General features: G+C 40.0%; 1 protein-coding gene and 1 long non-coding RNA gene across 5 annotated transcripts in view; one reads left to right on the forward strand and one right to left on the reverse strand.

Annotated features, from left to right (window-relative positions):
- The window catches only part of LOC118970316 (uncharacterized), a 73,000-nt gene extending 69,087 nt beyond the window's left edge, over window positions 1–3,913 (reverse strand). For all 3 annotated transcript variants that reach the window (XR_005058235.2, XR_012122333.1, XR_012122334.1), the window contains exon 1: window positions 2,530–3,913. This is a non-coding gene — a long non-coding RNA (uncharacterized lncRNA). The remainder of the gene's footprint in view (window positions 1–2,529) is intronic.
- HMGA2 (high mobility group AT-hook 2) overlaps window positions 1–15,925 on the forward strand; it is a 150,051-nt gene that overhangs the window by 49,044 nt on the left and 85,082 nt on the right. The window lies entirely within an intron of this gene.

Genomic DNA, 15,925 nt, shown 5'->3' on the forward strand with positions numbered 1-15,925 from the left:
GAACTGCCAAGGTAGATGGCCAGAGATTGGAATTCAAGAGTCGACATTGTGATAGTAATGCATTCTAATCAAAGTGACCTAATAAATGTATAATCGTACGATCAAAGTAAGCTAGTTTTGGAAAGCACACGCTTTTTCTTTTGTCCTCTCTTGCTATAAAGTGCTATTTTGACTAATATTTTAATGTCTAAATATATACAGTGCTGTCAATATCAGCATCAATCTTTTAACACAAACCCAGTTTTTAAAATCTACAAGCCCAGTTTCGCCAGTGTCTTTGCAACTCTGATGAGCCTGCCAGTTCTGCCTCTGCCTTTTTCTTAGCTTGGAAGCTGCTCTGGTTTCCAGAATTAAGTTTACTGACAGTGTTTCACTGCTCTCTGCTGGAGAAGTCCAAGGCTAGGCCAGGCTTTGAGGGCTCCAATCCCTTGCAAGGAATGCAGGTGAGATGGCTCAGCTGATAAACTCTCAGCCTCTGAAATTAAACTCAACATGAGACTTCTTCATGCTTCTCATAGATCACAGTTGAAGAGCCATGTTGTGCAGACTACAGACAGGTTTTTCAGAGAGGAGGATGCATAGGATAAAAATGAAACTGTCCAAACGCCAATTTCTTAGTTCAAATGTTACCCTATAGAAAGATATTCGATGTATTGATGCACAGAAACTGTGCTGGTTCCCAAGTCAACTTTTATCCCTCCATTTTTGATACATAGATAAATACTTTATTATATACATCTGAGACAATAGTCTCCCCCCCACCAAATAAGAAAATAAAGCTTTCTTAACCAAATTTTATGTTTCTTCTAAACTTCTTTTTTAGTATGTGCGTGACTAGAGAAAAGGGATCAGGAATATATAAGTATGCAGAGAACGTATTAACATATTTTCTAAATATTTCTAGGCAGGACCAAATATTAATTTATATCTTCATTTGCATGAACACAAAACTACCTTAATTTAAATGTTATACTTCTCAAGTATGAGACAAATGTACAAGTACAAAAACAAAAATAGCAAACATTTAAGAGTATCATTTTTAATATATACATATACATACATACATTGAATATGCATCTATGCATATATTTATGCATGTATGTGCATGTGTGGTTATATATATTTTGCAGAGATAGGAAGAGAAGGGTTAAGCATAACATATCTCCACAGTGTTTTATGTGCTTTTCAGTCTGGCATCTTTTAACTTAAAAACAACTTGACGAATACCAATCATAAAAAGCTAGCCTTACAACAGCATTAAAGTGCTATTCTATTCTACAACATTCCAAGTGAATTATTGCTATGCTGTCAAAGAAAACAAAAACATTTGGGAAGGGCTGTTTATTTTACAGTGGTTGACCAAAAGTATGCAAGTGGTTATAAAAAAATGTAGACAGCTAACGATGGGAGGTGCCACTCGCACATTCTGAAACCCATTCACAAACCTTTGACACCAACCCTCGATAACTGGAGATAATATTAGAGGCAAAAGCATTTTCCACAGAGGGAAATTCTAGCACTTTCAAAGCATTTCAGTTCAAAGTAAAAACATAAAACCTCCACCCCCAAGCATGTATCAATGGCATCTCATCACTCACGGAGCCTGATGTCATGATGTTTTTTTCCCAAGAGCAAGGAAAATTTTGCAAAAACATTTCTCTCAGAGGTTATGACAATGACATATTTTTGTGTTGTGTTGCATGTATTGCCCTTTGTATTTAAAGAATCAAATAAAAAACTGCCAGTGACAATGTTAATAGATTCTTTCATTAGCAAATATTTCATTTCAGAACTAGATGGGAAAATTAGAAGTCCTTAACACTGGCCCTTCATATTAAAGATAATAAAATGTATACTCAAAGAAGATAAACCACTTGCTCTAAGTTGTACGGCTTGGCAGTGTGGAGGAAGGGCTGTGAGTCAGAAATAGAAGGTCCCTGTTGGTGTAGTATGTATTGTCTGAGAATCGGACTATATATGGTCAAGGCCTCATTGATATCTCCCAGGAAAGGCTTATTTTAATGTCCAAAGATTTCTCGTTGGTAGAGATCCTTATCCCAGGAGCCTAGGTCTTGGGGTTTAGGTTTCTTTTACTTTTTAAAAACCTGCGCTGGTAAGTCAGGATCCATTTAACCTTCTGGCAGAGCATCAGATACAGTTCTGAGAAATGGGAATAAGCACAACCGGTTCTAGTCACCCTTATCATGGGCAGAAAGAGAAAAAGCTCCTTGATATGTCTTGCATGATTCTGTCACACAAAACCGCTCAATAAGTATTGATTGAAAGACTGCCTTTAGGGAATGCTTCACATGTCCTTCTGTGGGTGCCAAGGCAGCTTGCTTTCTGGGTGGTGTGGAAACTGTAGGAAGGCACCGCTTTTAAGTGTATCACTGTGGTACAGTGAATGGACAGTTTACGCTGTTCACCCATATTAGCTGCTGCGTTTGGCTCTCCCTCAGCTTTGCCCCAAGTGGAGAGAGTGAAAGAGGAAAGGAGACAGAAGCAGGACAGCTCGCCTCTGCGCCCTACCTCAGCAGCTCCTTCTTCTTATCTCTGAGGGTCTCCAGAGTCTGAGAGTTTTGTGTAGTGTTGGCCCAAGAGACAGTTGTCCTTTTGACATCTCAGCTGTGGGTGTCTCCTCCAATGAAACAGCATCAGATTTTTTTCAGATGTAGCATCTGCCTTCCCTCCGTGATTTCCTTGGGTTGATCACGTGCTTGCTAGCCAGGGTATGTAAATAAAACTTGGCTGAAAAACACTTAAAGGATTATGGAGCAATCTTGCTTAATAGTAGCGAAACAAAACAAAACAAAAAAGCACTCCAACAAATCCTCCTGTGTGCTACTAAGCAGGGGAAGGATCCAGTTCTGACTGGAGCTGCCCTGGCCTGAGACGGCTCCTAGACCCGGAGGGAGTGAGAGACAGACAGACCGACAGGGACAGGGCGAGGAGAAGCTGCTGAGGAGAGAGCCGGACTCACTGGCTCCAGCTCACTGCAGACGCGCCGCACCCCCTCTCCCGGCAGCCGCTAATGAGAGCAGCATGCTGGGGAAGGAAGCCTGCTAATCCGGGGACCCGCCTTTCACGCATGTGCTGGGAGGACTGAGTCACTGCTGCTTACACACCCTTGAACTGCACACCTTTTCCCATAAGCTCGGGGGTGGCCTGAACCCTCGGTAGGTCCCCGAGGAGGCTGCGTGCTGCAGAATGAGAGATTCAGATTTTGGGGTTCCTATGTGGCTTTTGCAGTTGAAAGTCTCCATCTCCTGTCCCTGGACGCTCAGTTGCTGGCATGGGACTGCGAAGCATTACCTTCAAGGCTGTCTTCTGTGCCTGGAGGGAAATGAGCATGGAAACCCCTGGTGCCTGTGCGTGCCAAAAGCAACCTTAGTCAATTAAAGAACTCGGCAGACGGCGGGGTCCTGCTTGCCGACCTTTCTGCTGCGCCGACGAGAATCATGCGCCGCTATTTCTGCGACTTCTGCCAGTTGGCCCCTGCCCACCTTTTCTGTTCATATTGAAGCGGCCAGGAACTGAGCGAAAGAGGAAGCCTCGGCTGCTCTAGGCTGCGCTGCCAGGAGTGCGTCTGTAGTAGGTCCAGCAACAAAAACAAAGCAGGGCAGAACCCTGCCAGGAGCCCGGCCAGAGCAGCTGAGCGTGGAAACAAAGCAGCCCGCAGCGGCGGCGGCCGGGCAAGTCAGGGAGGAAGGGAACTCAAGAGGGGCTGCGTCCTCCCCAACAGGGAACTGAGGCCCAGAGAGTACGTGACCTACCTGGGCCGTGGACTAGCCAGGACTCCTGAAGGCTTGTCCACACCCCTGTTTGACTGTAGTAGCGCTGCTGTTAGTGATCTAATCCTGGACGACTTTGTCTCCCCAGCCTCAGTTATGTCATCTGTAAAATGGGGGTGAGAATAACACCTTCCCTCTAAGGGTTGTTGTAAATGAGGAAGCGTAGACAAAGCCCTTGGCACAATGCCTGGCACTTAGGAAGCCCTCAATAACTGGCTTGTCTTATTTGAAGGGGAACCTGAGATGCAAGCAAATCAGAAAAGTAGGGAGTTTTTCATAAATAACCTGATTTGTTAGCACAATATTTTTTGAAACAGGGCTGCTTTTCCCAGAGAACAGTAAGCCTCCTTGAATTAAAATCAGGTTGACTATAGGATTTTGTTCAGTTTTGATGGTATTGGAATGATTAATCAAATGGCAGACTCGTCTCCCCCTTCCAGGAAGAGCCCCACTTGAGTGCGGAGGAAGCGTGTAATGTGAGCGGTGGAATCTTTGCTGTTCAGACTTCCTGAATCTATGTTTATCTTTGTGAAAGTGCATTCTGAACCTTCCTGACCGAGAGAGAGTTTTTAATGTTCAACTTCGAAGCTAAATTCTGATGGGAAACACTTCCTAAAAAGCTGAAGGATTTTGTTCTAGGGGTTAAAAGAAGAGAAGAGGTGGCACATACTACCTACCACCTTCAGGGAGAACGCTAATGATATATGACTTATCCCCCTGAGGCTCAGTGGATATATGGAAGGAATGAGGTACCAGCTTTTAATATCACATATTCCAAAAGTGTTTTACATCCAGTTCCAACGCTTATTGGTTGTGAATCACTTCATGCAGATAACGATATAACAACAGTGACCTTTTATTGTGCTCTAACTGGGCGTCTGGTATTGTGCAAATGAAGTATTCTGTATTTGTCATCTCAGTTTCCACCACAACCCCATGAAATATTTCCCCCTTTTGTGATGAAGACAGTGAGGCTTAGGGAAATAAGTAACTTGCCCAAGGTCACTCAGCTAGTAAGTAAGTGTGCCTATGTTCAGCCACTCTGCTTTGTCCAGTATTCCTCTTAATGTTAGTGCTAACCCAAATTTTGATCTCTGTGGGTCACTGTTTTCTCCCTTGGATATTAAAGGCTGGTCTACATTATTGCCAAGGCTACTTCTTTCAAAATTCTAATGTTTCCAGAAATCGGCACAGTTTATAACCAGTCTGCCTTTTCAAATAAATCTACTCAATTAAAATCAAGGATTCAGTTGTCTTTTTCATATGTATTTATCATTTAAGTTAGAGAGTAAATGAAGGGATTAGAAACCGGGAAAAATAATTTCCTGTGATGTTTTGATATATGTGCATGCCCAGGGGCTTTTGGGAAAAATTAACATTTTTACCAAATTGTAGCTGCTCCCTTGATAATGACTGATCAATATCAATGCATAAGTGTATCTGCTGTTGCTATTTCAAGAATGAAATTTAAACTTTATTTGTGTTGGCCTTTATTTCTAAAGAAGGTTTTGCATTTATGCATACAGTTTGTATCTTCGAGGTAAGCAGTCTGAATGGTTCACCATTGTTAACTGTTGTAAGTAACAATTTCCCTATCAAAGATTTTCATATCCTAATGGAATGATGCTTCTAAACTCTCCATATTTATTAGTGTCTTTGAAGTCTTGTTAGTTAGCCTCATCTAGATTAATATGTGCTAGTTATCATTACCTGTGCTACCTAGGACAACTTTCTTAATCTCACAGGGCCTTAGCCACCTTAGTTTAGAATGGAAATGACAATGAGATTATCATATTATTATAATGGGTTGTTGTGAACATTAACATATTTAAAATAATTTTTTAAATGTGGCTCTCTTATTATATATAATTTAAAGAGTTAGTTAATTATGTAAATCCTTCAAATTGTGCCTAGAACATAGTAAGGGCTATATAAGTGTTTACTAATATTATTGATCACTGGTGATTTCCAAGCTAGAATTTTCTTACAATTGTGTCCAGTAAGTTTTAAATCATAATAAGGCTTCCAATTGATTCTGTTATTAATTGTCCCTCAGTGTTATAAAGTTTGCCTTTTGCATTTCTCTCTCGTGTCTATAAATTGCATGTGCATAAGAAGTCTTCTCTTTTAAGAAATTTTCATATTTTTCTCCTTCATCCTCTTGTTAGCACTATACTATATGGTGACCGTTTATTTTTTCTCTAGAATTTTATCTAGAGAAGTGTTTGCTTTTAAGCTGTAACATATAATGTGTCAAATTACCCTCTTTAAGTTGACTTACTCTGAACTATAGATTATTTACGTAGAATTTGCCCTCAATTTTTTTCTTGGTGTCCAAGTTTCAGAGGAACATGTTTCCAGCCCTAGTCATGGTAAATGGTGGGTTTTGGTGGGTAAATGGTTAAACATGAGATACATATTTCTCAGATACAAAAGTTTGTTATGTTCTTTTGGCCAAAAGAGACTCTTCTTCCTGGGAAATACAGCCACAGAATGCTGGGTTTGAGTTTTATTAATATCCTTATAGTTGAAAACAAAATGTTTTCCCTCCCTGTTTTTGTTCTTTTCCATTTGGCAAGCCCAGTGCTTTGCCACATGAGCCAATGTGTGTCTCATTTGCTTATTTTCTTGTGCACAAGCAGCCCTGGTGATGTCATCTGGAATGTGTGCAATCCCTGGGAATAAATAACATGCTGGAAAGTAGCTTGTTTTGAGGCAGCAAGATCATTCATGTACCTTATAGCACACTCTAAATATCTCAGACCAACTTCCTTCTTAAAAAATAATTTCGAGGCATGCTGCCTTTCCCACACTTCTTGGTCCAAATGATAATAATCACAACAACAATATGAGAAGATTTTTGTAACTAACAACTATAATTTGAGAGTCACATTTTCAAAATTATTTTTGAATTTGATGTTGAATATCTATGCCTTGAAAATGTCTCTCTCTCTTTTTTTTTGACCTAGCAAATTACTAGGTCAAAGATCAGACATCTTAAACTCGGCTTACATATATATCTTTGTTGCTGTGTTGTCACCACTCTTTTAAAATGTTCATTGACTTGGAAAAGCACACTATTTTAAGGAAAAGCTGATTGGAATTTAAAGTGGACTTTTCTAAAACTGCTTTCAAGCTGACAGTTCAGTTAAGGTTGAAGACTCTAGCACCCTTAGTTCTGTTTCCTGCTCCCCAGGAGCAGCTTCTTTTGATCCATCATTCTTTCAGGGAATCACTGAGAAGGACATTGACTAAAAGACAATACAGAGGTGATCTGGGAGGGAGGTGTAAATCCAGCCAGGGCATACATTGAGTTCAAGAGAAATTTCCAGACAAAGCTTCTCAATTTGCCATCCAAGAGCCAACTGGCAGTGGCCACTCTCAGTCTCTGCCTTATTTTGAACACACTCTTGCTATCTGAAGGCACCATCCATTGAGTTTCTCATTTCCTGTTGTATTCATTGCCTTCCTCCAGTGCCCCTTAAGGCAAAACTCTCTTGAGCTATAGGTTGCATTATGAAATTCTTGGGATTTTTAATGACTTTGAGCCCATTTAGAAAGTAATGCATGTTCTTCATGGCCCAGAATTGTAGAAGGCCAATTACCTCACTCCACTTATTTGGCAATTTAAGTGATGCCTCTTTCTATAAAGAGTTCATTACACAAATGGACCCCTGTGCCATCAATGTTATTTTAGCTGGGAATTTCAAAGATGAAAGTTTGATGACTTGCACTGAGGCCAGTTCCAAGAAGGCAACAAAAAACCCCACTTGACTATTCTTTTAAAGTTGACATTCCAGTGAATCACTGAATGGAAGAATATTTCTGAAAAATATTTCTGAAAATCTTACAGAACAATATTCAGATCTTGACTTTTATAATAACAATAATTAAACAGCAAAGATTATTTGGAGTTTGGTCACTAGGAACTTCATAGTAAGATGTGTAATCAATATTGCCTGTCAAAGATAAGCTGTTATAAAAAAAGAAAAAACAACTTTTAAGTTTATTATTCTATTCATGCTTTCCTTTCCTTTGATCCCAAGGCATTATGTGTCTTTTGGATCACACATTAGGTTTTAGAGTTTCCTCTTAATCTCTCTCTCTCTCAGACACACAAAGATGCACACACACACACACACACACACACACACACACACACACACACACAGCCCTTCACAGAGATTATAAGAAATAGCAGTTGGTTTTTCGGAGATTAGAAATGCCCTTTTAATGGTTTAGGGGAATAGGATGCCATTTATGGGTTAGGGAGGCACAGATAATTTCTTAAAAGGAAACTTTTGAATAAAACTTTATACCTTGATTTACTGATTCATTCATCATTGTATATAGCATGCCAACAGTGTGCTAGGCATTTTGATCAGCTTGCCTCATGTAACTCTTACAACAAAGATGACTAGGAGACCCAAGGACCACAACCCCTTTTTAGAGATGCACCATGTTCAGCTTAACTGACTTCAGAGCTTGTGCTCTTTCTGTCAGTGTGAAGCTGCCCTCTGTGCATGCTAGCCAGAAGGACTACACGCTTGATAGCTTGTTTTATTATACTTGGAATTTTGCTATCACCTTACTCTAGTCTACACCAAAATTTCTGAAGTATTAAACATTTTTTTAAAGAAGTTTAATTGTGCCCATTTTAATGTCCTAAACTTAAAAAAAAAATTTTTCTCACATGAACTCCAGTATCCAGCTGGGTACTTAAGATATCTTTCATTTGGATTTTGGTAAGACTTGCTGTTGTAATTAATTACAGTAGCACCATTGATTTTTTTTCCCTCTCAAGTTCTAGGAAAGAAAAGGATTTTTTCTACAAATCCAAATATCTTCAGTGTACTGCCAGCTGCCAGTTATCTGGCATTTGTTTCTTATCTTTCCCACAGAAATAATCTTAGCACTGATCTGAGAGTCCTCACATACACTGTAGATGTCCAAATGACTTGTTATAGTAAACATATAATAAATACATATATAGTAAATAACTGTATATACGCAAAGACAAAAAACAAGTGAGGATTCTAGAGTTTCCATTCCTAGAATGCTAACTGAAAACCCAGTGCACAAGGCCAGCAAGGTGTGGGACAGAATATTCCAGCTCTGCAGAATGGTGGCTGAATTGGGGTACGACTTTACAGAAGTAGGTAGGTAGTTGTCAACAATTCAGTTTTAAAGTGGTTTAGGTCATGGGAAAGTACATATCAGGGTTGTGAGAATTACCTCATCTCTTTCTCACAATAACTCAATGAGGTAGTACTGTTATCATCGCCATTTTACTGATAAAGAAACCAAGGCACAGATTGGTAAAATAATCTACTGGAGAATTTGGCAGCTCATAAATAAGTGCTAGAGCCAGGCAGGGCAGGTTGGCTTTAAAGTTGCTGTATTTGTTTACCCATTTCTTCCTATACTCTAACCCCGCTAATACAGTATATCACTCTGAAAAATTCTTCTGCCTTCTTCACTAAAGAAAATGCAAGCTGTCTTCCCACTAATTCTTACCCACTTTTATTTCTTCCATATTGCTACAAATACGGATCCATACAAGAACAACATTACCAACTCAGAGAGTGCTTAAGTAGCAAAGAATCTTATAAATTCCTCTGGGCTAATTTTATTAGCAAAAACATAGGCAAGGCGACAACTGCCCAAATCTTGAAAATTATTACACCACAGAGTTAGCAGTTACCAAATACAGGCCATTATTTAAGAATAGCAGTTAAAACATTGTATTATCCCCCTATATTCAGCTCCAGTAGAGCAGAGACCATGTTTTATGTGTTTTCGTATGTCCAGCTCTTAGCACTGTGCCTGAGACATAATAGCTACACAATTTATGCTTGTTAAATGAATGATGGACTTAATATAGTAGTAAGTCTTAGTTTTGAGTCCTTTGAAAATCTTACTTAAATGTTTCATGAATAGTGTCTTGGGATTTGATCAATGCAAGGAAGAATGAGACCATCACCTAATAGTATTCTAAAAACTGTTTTTATAATGCTGCCTAAGACATAATTGTTTTTTTCTTTTTTGGCAACCATATTGTACTGCTGACTCAAGCTAGCTACATGTGCAATGAAAATCAGTGTCCCCCACCCCCACACTGCTTTCAGGTAGACCAGAACTCCATGAAGGGTTAGCTCCTTCTGGAATTTGGCTGGGACTGAAAGGACCACTTTACTGCTTCATCTGTACACTCTTGCCTGTGAACTGAGCCCTCTACTTCTTCATTTACCTCCTTTTCTGTATCTTCCTCTTCCAAGCCATTGGAAATAGTTGTCTTTTTAATGTGAAGTATAGACACTTAGTTCGTCCACTGCTTTTGATTCTAAATCCTCATACCTAACAGGCCACTTAGAAGACTGGGATAAACAAGCATTGTAACTCTAGGGAACTTCCTGGTTTCTTGATCCATTTCTGCTTTTTAGGGGCCAGATGATGCTAGGTTTCCAGGAGACTCAGCCAGAAAACTGGCAAGTCGATTAATCTGTAGTTAACCACAGCAATAGTTAAAGGAAATGCAGGGGTAAGTAGAGGATAAACTTTGAGTGATTCCATCAGTAGTGATTCATAATATTCAACTACAATATTTTCCTCCATACGCTCTCCCAGCTCCCTGTATGACCCTGGGGCAGCACCTGGGGATGACTGTTAGAGTTACCATGGCTTCCATGGTCATGGCTATGGAAAATGAGCCCTATGGATATGAATCTGGCTGACAAATATTTTAATAAACATGTATTGTTGATAGTGGCATTATGAGCATTTAGAGGACAGTGATAGTTAAGAGTGGCTTAAATGTTAAAAAGATCAAGACATCAGAACAGCGGTTTCTGATTTCTCCAAGATTGAACTTTGGGAGCCAAAATGGTGGGGTAGAGAGAAGGAAGAGATAGGGGCACTAGCTTGGGTTCCAGCCTAAGCCTGGAATGCAGCCAGCCACTTCTCTATTACCTGTGGGTCTCGGTGTCCTCACCCATAACATCAGTGATCATTTCTCAGGACTATTCTGTGCATGCAAGTGTGAATTTAAAGAGCCCACTCCCATGCCTGGCAGAGAGGCAGCACTCCAAAGCCTCAGTCCCTTGTTTGTGGGTCTTGTTATTTCTCTCTAGCCTCTTTGCTTCATCTCTCAACTGACTTCTGTCCCCTCCTGCCCACTCAGTCAATTCAGCAATTACGGTCTCTTTACAATCATGGGCCTCCTTGTCTCCTCGTCAGTGAATGTGAAGCAGAGTGCTCTGTCTCTCCACCGACGCTCGCACTGATGGTCTTGGCTGGGGGACAGAGGCTGCTGGCAGAAGCCTAAGAGGGAATTCACCGTGGTAGCAGCATAAAAGAATTTGGCAAGGAGGTGCTCGCCACATGATTGTGATTCATACTGTACTCTCGAAATGTGGCAAGAGGGCTAGGAAAGGCTTTTAATGCCAGCACACAGAGAGCAGAGACACTCATTTTCAAACATCACATTCTTTTTATAGTACAGGCATGCCTCATAGGGAAAATATTGAACTTGGCTTGCCAGCACCACAAGAGTCGTCCCAACTGTGATTTTATTGCCTGAGTCACTCCCTGAATCAGATACTGGCTGCATGGAGGAAGTCTTCTATTAGGGATGCTTTGAAATGGTGTTTTTAATTAATTAACACCAACTCTGGGCTGGTTTTTCATTTACTTCTAGCTAATTTTTTTTTTCTTTTCTCATCTGAAACCTTTTCAGACATTTCCTCAAGGTCTCAGTTGGATCATTTCTAAGTATCATGGTGAAAGAGTCATCTGTGCCGGGTGAACAATGCCCTGGGAAGCAGAGTTCATCATCTCTGAATGCATCTGATACATGGGAACTGTGCAGTCAGGGAAGGGGCTCTGAAAGTCTGGCATAATGCTTTTTGATCCCTTCAGCAGTTCTCAATCCATTCATCCTGTTGTTAAAACTTAAAACTAGAGCTGGCCAGCTGTTGGGAAAAGTCCTCAGTTTTATTTCAACCAAATGGTGCTGCCTCCTGGGGCGGGAAGGAGGCTGACTTCAAGCACAATTATAAATGTGTAGCTCTTTGGAGCGGCGGAAACCTACAAAATGGCCTTGATTCACAGGGCCCCTTTGACTCAAAGGCTCTCTGCTTCCCGTGCGCCATAAATCTGTATCTGCATCAAAAAGTGTAAAGGCTGCAGTGTATGGAAGTCCCTCTTCCTCTGCGAGTGTGTCTATGACAGATTTATACTGATGGCTACACTGTTCCCCAGTCACAGATTCCTATTATAGTCATGCCCCACTAACTCGGCCCCCATTTCCTGGAGAAAGGGAGACAGGTCCTGCATGAAGGAGGGGTGAAATTACAGCTCGGCTCTCTAATTGCTGGTAGTACAGGAGGACCTTTACGGGCCGCGGCAAGACCTATTTTGTTCACGACAACATCTACCGGCTCTTCAAGTCGGTGTGGTCTGGGGCACTTAGCCTCCGGAAAAGATCTGCCATGGCAGGGCACTCCAGAATTCAACGTTGTATGAGCACAGGCCACACAGATAAATTTGGAAAGAACAAATTACCTTTTTCATTATAGTTTTTGTATCTTCACTGTAACATCTTTTTCTTCCAGAGCACAAGTTTTAAACGGGGTGGGGGTGGGAGGGTGGGATCAGGTTGGGGTTGGGGGTGGGACAGCATTGAGTCCACTTGAAAGATTTGTATTTGTAAATGGATGTATAACAGAACTTATTTTGAAACACCTCATTGTTCAAGGTGTCCATTCTTACTGAACATTGTACTATTCCAAAGCAATGGCTGCTTAACACCCTCTTCCCTTTGAACTTCACCTTCATGGTTTACTGGCTTGAGATCCCTGCTCACAAGAGCTAAATCAGAGCTGTAGTCCCAAGAGTTAAGCAGCTAAGTGACAAAAAGCCTAACTGGTCTAGTTTTTTGGGGGCGCTGGAGATCAAAAAAGAAATATACTAGAATGGTTTAAGTCATCTAAGAAGAGGAAAAGCAAGCCTGATTTCTGACTTTCCAGCTCTATTTAGAGTCTGGTCTGCACAGGAAAGCTGTTCCTTATCGTTGTGTTTGTTTTTGCTCAGAATACCCAAAAAGTCACTAGCTGAAGGAGAATGTATGGAATTTTTTAATTCACTTTGTTTTAGATTGTAGCACTATAAATAAATGAGGTAGAGGAGTAAAAATTTACATACTTAACAAAACAGTGTTACAATTTTGAATCTACAATTCTTAAATTTTTCTTCTCTTCCATGACCAACTTAATGTGAGTGTGGTTATGGTGCTGTTACTATGTCCACTTCATATATTTTTTAACATGCTTTGGATTCTGGCTTAAATAGAAAATCAGATTGCAGTTTGAAAAACTTAGTTTTAAAACTTCTACCATCTGCTAGATTTGTGAAAGAGGGTCTGGTAAATGAAAATTGTGTGTATGTGTGTGGTTTATTTTATAGGCACTGCATATTTCTTTGATGATCTATTTTCCAAGCTCATTCTTATCTTTTAGAAGATGTTTCCAGGATTTATGCATTTGGCCAGATTTCAGAGAACTCTGTAGTGGTGAAGAGGTGTACTCCATTTATAGGGAATCTTGAATCAGGGTCATTGAGAGTATTTATTTTGTTCTATACTTAAATTTATTTCTGCACTGGACATTTCTTTCAAAGGGAATTTTTTTTTCACATTGGCAAAACTAAGCATTTTATTCCTAAGAACTCTAATAATAAAGCCTTTTTAGTTCAGACATACGAGGAAATTTGAAAAATGCATCAGGAAAGTATACTTATTGTTTTTTAAGCCATCATGTATGTTGAGAAAGTATTGTATTCATTAGTCTTTGGAAAACTATATATTTAATGATGCAAAAGTAAAATTGACCTCTCCCTTTTGGTGCACAGATGTATAAACTTTATGGGAGTACACCCCAAGGTAGATACTTATTGGAGGAACTCTTAGAAAGAGCAAGGTTGGTCATAAACAGTGATGCAATAACCCCACAATTATGTATGCTCAATTATTTGGAAGGGAAGTCTGAGAGAAGTGTTTTATATGGGTTATATGGGCAAACAGATGTGAGTATGGAGAAGAATAATCCTAAGGTTTGCATTTGTTGTGTATACCCCAAATAGCATCTTAATACAGTTTTATAAGGTAATCCACTGGTACTAGTAAAATGGCATTTAAAGCAAATAGTAAAATGAACAACATTTGCAAAGCAATAAAGACACCACCTTTGCAACCACTTTACTATGGTTTTGAAAAATATTAGTGAATAGCTCTCCAAAGATGCAAACAAATAATATTTTATTAGATTTCAGCCCAGGAGAAAGGGGAGGAAAACCTTCAATTAGAATTACATTATTATTACTTTGCCCCTCCCTCAACCCAGCGAACATTAAAATGGAACATAAAATAAGTCTATAACAAGATTTATGAGGAAAGGTATTACACTTAGGGGTACATTGTGCAGAAAAGTCATTAAAATTGTTTGTGTCTTGGGAGGGCAGGGAGGGAGGCTTTTTAAAAAATGAGAAATTCAGATGTACCAGTGCCTTCCAAAGAGTACTACAGGTCTAAGGTTTAAAACACCACTGTACTTTGAGAGTCAGATTCATTTTCTCTTATGTCAGCTTCTTCTTACCAAACAAAACTAAAAAGATTCTGTTTTCTCCAGAACATACCAAGAGAAGACTAGTAAGCCTAGCATTTCTTTTGCATGCCCTGGTAGACCCAGGCTACTGAGTATTAAAACCAGTATAAGACATGTTATTCTTGCCAAACTGTATTTAGGGGTTTTCAGGAAACAAATATTGCTTCTGTGCACAGAACAAATGTCCTTACGCCTTAACTTCCCTCCTTCATCCTTTTTCGTCTGCCGAGCAGATTTTCTGATCGATTGTGTGCATGTTTTGATAACGGTGATAGCTCTAAGTTTTGTCCTGGTCTAAGTTTGGTTAATACACTCAGTTCAGTATTATTTGCTATCCTGTTTCCTTGCTTGATGCCTTTATGCTGTGCTAAATCTCAGTTATTCCTGTCAGTAAATCTGAGGTGAATGAGTGAATGTGTGCATGTGTACGTGTTTTCTTATCTGGAAAGTTTTAACTTTGGCTTACTGTTTAACCAGGAAACTCAGCAGAACAAGGGAGATCTAACTCAAACTATATTCCTGGATATGCAATACTATAAAATGGTTTGGATCCAAGTTCTGTAGGTAGTTCATCTTTAGCCGAGTAATAGTTTTTTGGTTTTTTAAAAAGGAGTGTTTCAAGGAGGTCTTTGAAAAACATTTTCTTCAAATGTTCATTGCATCTAAGATCCCATTTTTGTCCCTTTATTTGCTCCAGAATGCCGCCAGACTGCCAACAAAGGAGGGCCTGTGCTCCCAGGAATTTTCTACATTCCTCTCTGGAGTAGGCATTTTTCTCAGCTACAAAGGCCCTTTGGCGAATTCCCTCTAATCATTGGATTTACCCTGGGCTCTGATAGGTGCCATTCATGGACTGGGTCTGCTGTTTGATGGGGCTGAGGCATTACTGGGATCTTTTCATGATAAACAAAACTGGGTAACATTACCAAAGGGGTCACAAAGCTGCTGCTGTGGAGGTGCAGTGCTCTCTCGCTCTTGCCTTTTCTCTGTTTTTTCCCTCTTCCTCTTAGTCGTTGCCTTTCCTTCCTTTTAATGAACGTACATTTCCGTGTGTGCACATGCGGCTTGGTCATTTCTAGAAGCAGATCTTCTGACCTTTGCTGATATGCAGAAGTCAAATGGCCGATTGCCGGTCTTTGTTGGACACAAGTGGATTCTATAAACTGATCTACAGTAGCTCCGCAGCCTGCCGGGAGGTCTGTGTTTTCCTAATTGATTAAACATTGGAGGAATACCGCATGAAGAATCTCATTTAGAGATCTTTCTTACATGCTGGTATATAATTACCGAAAATATCTTGTCGTTGTGATGAATGCATCTGTGGAACAAACACTTCACGTGAGAATCTGACCTCACACCTGGAACATCTCGAGTTGTGTTGTCAGTGTCAGGCTTTATGGGGTCGCTGTTGTTTCCTATTTGATTCCAAGAAGTATGTAGAGTTGGTTAGTGGAAACTTGATCCCTGTAATAGAAA

Source organism: Manis javanica, chromosome 10 (assembly GCF_040802235.1).
Source record: "Manis javanica isolate MJ-LG chromosome 10, MJ_LKY, whole genome shotgun sequence".
NCBI classification, from domain to species: Eukaryota; Metazoa; Chordata; class Mammalia; order Pholidota; family Manidae; genus Manis; species Manis javanica.